Consider the following 3,560-nt stretch of genomic DNA (forward strand, 5'->3'; position numbering starts at 1 on the left):
GGATTATAGTAATAAAATTGATCAACCCTAAGATGATGATATCCAAGGTCACCAAGGGTGTAAGGAGAGAGTGTATACTTTAAAAATGATCACAAACAAAGCATACAATGGTTCATTCCCTTAGAAAACCAAACATCGCTAAATTAGTGAAAAAGGAAATTCTTAGACAAGTGTAGTCACAACAAGATGTTAGTAGTTTTTATTATAAATGATCTAAAACCCATATTTTAGGATACAATACAAATTACTCAAAATAAAAACTTAAAATTTAGATAAGAAACACTAAAATACGGTACAAATGCATTGAAAGAGTGAATTTCACCTTATCGAAAAAAGTTTAAACATATGTAGAAATCTCAAATCATAGAGTGGATTCATTGAAGTAGATTGTTTTACATAAAAAATAGTGAATTTTACAATAAAATTCTATTTAAGTGTACTTTCCACACATTTAATACATACTAAAATTAAATTTTGATAGCATGACCCCTTGTAAGATTGATTTCTACTAAAAACTAGAAGTTAGTTAAACAAAATATGTGTAAGACCATGGTTGAAAGCATTTTAAGAAAAAACATTAATGTGTGGTAGATATACCAAAGTACAAAGCATAGTCACTAATGCATGTTAATGTTGCAAAATTATCACTCAAACCTATAACAAAACATGTTAGGCTAAAAACCATGGAGTTCATCATACAATATATTGACTTGCAAAAGTGTTTTCCTAACAAAAATAAGATTTAGATTAGGGAAAGTTACTAAAAACACGTTTTTATGGTTGTAGAGCAGAAACATTGGACTGTGGTAAATCCATCCAAACACAAAGTGAATTTGTTGAACAATAACTTGCAATCATAAAATAGCTAAAAATACCATAGTATAAGCTATGTGGGTCCCACCAAGCATACCAAATATGTGTAGATACATAAACTTATTAACACTAAATGAACTAATTCTACTCACAAATATGCAACACTAAAGTAAGAAAAAAAGAAAAACACAATGAAAGAAATATAAAATACCCTCATCCAACTCTCCTTGATGCACTCAACACATAATGGATATGTTAAAGGATCAGTGTTAGATATAGTAGGATGCCAATTGTTCATAATATCAACATTATGTTACATTCAAGAGTTGGATGTTAAATGGCTTGTGGAGGCCTCAATTTTTAGATTTTTTGGAGGATGAGAGGGAAGAAAAGATTGGTTGGAGAGATCAAGGGCTCTTATTTCTTGAGATACTTGGAGGCATGAGAAGCCTCCAAGTGGAATGCCCGCATTGATGATAAAAGGGGATTTCAAGATTAAATGGGAATCAAGGGTGGATGTGTACTTTAGAGGAAGTGGATGATAAGAATATTTTTTATTTTTTAAGAAGGATGTGAAGATCTTGTCCCATGCTTCCAAGTACTCCAAGTAAACATGTTGAATATCATGTGTACCGACTCGGAGACATGAGCACATAATGACTTAATTAATCAATATTAGGCATGTACAAATAATTAAGGGAGATAAATTGATTTAGTTTAGTTGGATAATGAAAAATACACAAATTATGAGATTTAAAAATAAATGCTAGCATTCAATTTTTGGTTGGGGTGAGATGGCCTTAAAAAAATATTTTTTTACATTTTTTATCTAAGGTTGAATTATAGAAAAAAGAATGATAGAATAATTAACTCTAAAAATAGGGTGAGGTGAATAGTGATTTATTAATTAAATAATAAAATATTCTTTAATTAACAAGGGATGGAAATCAGATAATTAATGAAATAAATACACATTTATTCAATCAATTATGGAATAAATGACAAGTGATGAATTGGAATGACAACGTGTCAATATTAGTTGTATATATTTCGTCCCTCTTTGCAATGGTGCTGAAATTAATTTATTTCAAATAAAATTAAAATATAGCATTTTCAGATGAGAAAGTGATGGGAGGATGGTCTCAATTAGTTAGAAAAAGAATAATTATGATGGAAATATGATTCCCCATCAAGAGGTCAAGCATATGAAAAAGAGCATGGGTGAGCTCTTGAAACATGGAATGGATAGAAAAAATGAATAAAAGAGGAAAAATAAGGACAAATAAAAAATAAAAGAATGTAATGTAGAGATAGAGAAATAAGAGTAGAAATGGTGACGGGAGTAAAACCAATTCATTTTTACCTTAGTATTGTAGTCATTGTTGTTGGAATTATTAGCATATTCACCTAGGAATTAACTGATTAATCAATAATCCCCCATTAATGGGGATGGAGGTGTTAAAACACTCAAGGAAAGACCCACCACAACTTGGGTGGTACAAATTGAATTTAGATTGTTATCTTATTGATTCTAGTTTTGCTCCTAAACTCACTTTTGCCTTCCTTAAGAATTCTATTAATTTCTTCCATAGGTATAACAAAGCATAGCTATACTAGCACATATTCTCTCAATCTTTCCCCTTCTACTTTTGCACTATCCCTTCTCATTTCTAAAACATCATAAAGACTCTTGGGGACTTCTGACATTATTTCTATGAGAGTCTTATTGAATTTATTCAGGTATATTATAGTGGCATCTTCCAAAGTCCTCTAACCAACTTCATCAAATATGTCATAAAATTCTGAAAGTGGTTTGGGATTACCTTGAATAGTGACTTCTTTCTCCACCTCTCTAACATGGCTCTTTTGTCGAATTTGGATCTAGTTGCATCTATGACAATTTGATTCTTCACGAACTTCAATGAGGGGATATCATTGGTTGAGCATAGACTAGTTATGACCCTAATGGAATTCTTAGTAATATTAAATGGCTTATTCAACCACATAAACTCATCATATATTATTCTAAGCACATACTAGATCCACTCATGTTCATCGAATATAAAAAATTTAACGAACTAAGAAACCCTTTTCTTCTATAGGTTTGAATTCAGTTTTGAGTCTGCAATCCTTATCTAACATCTAATTGGAATACAAATTTAACACGTGTGAGCTTCCAAGCTCCTCAATTTTGGTGTGAATATAAACCCTAATATCTTCAACATGTAAAACACCATATGGAATGGATTAGAAAGCACCTAATGGGTCATCTTCAATTGATTTAAATGGATGTTTCTTAAAGTTTGGCAGAGCTCTCTTAGTAATATCTACAACTAGTGGAGTCACCATACCATAAGTAGCCATTTTAGAAATTTCAAACCTAAAAAGTTTCATCGATAAATACCTCAACCACTCGATTAGGGTTTCGTAGGAAGATCTTCGTCACACTTTGATCTCTGGAAATTCTGCTTGTAGAGTGCTCTAAACCTCTTCTCCTTGAATGCAAAGTGACAAATGAAAGGGTTACGTCACTTTTTATCATTCACATATCTAAATTTTTTGTGTAATAAATGCACTTTTTCCTAATTCTTCTGGATACCCTACATACATAGACAATCTCTTAAGAATTCTTCAATGGATCTTCAAATTTGCTCATACTCTTCTAGAATGCCTTCCAAAAGATCTGCACTATTAGAATACAACTATTGACAATCTGTCGATCTTCCAACATCAATATTGGTAGGGGA

Source organism: Cryptomeria japonica, chromosome 10 (assembly GCF_030272615.1).
Source record: "Cryptomeria japonica chromosome 10, Sugi_1.0, whole genome shotgun sequence".
Taxonomy (NCBI): domain Eukaryota; kingdom Viridiplantae; phylum Streptophyta; class Pinopsida; order Cupressales; family Cupressaceae; genus Cryptomeria; species Cryptomeria japonica.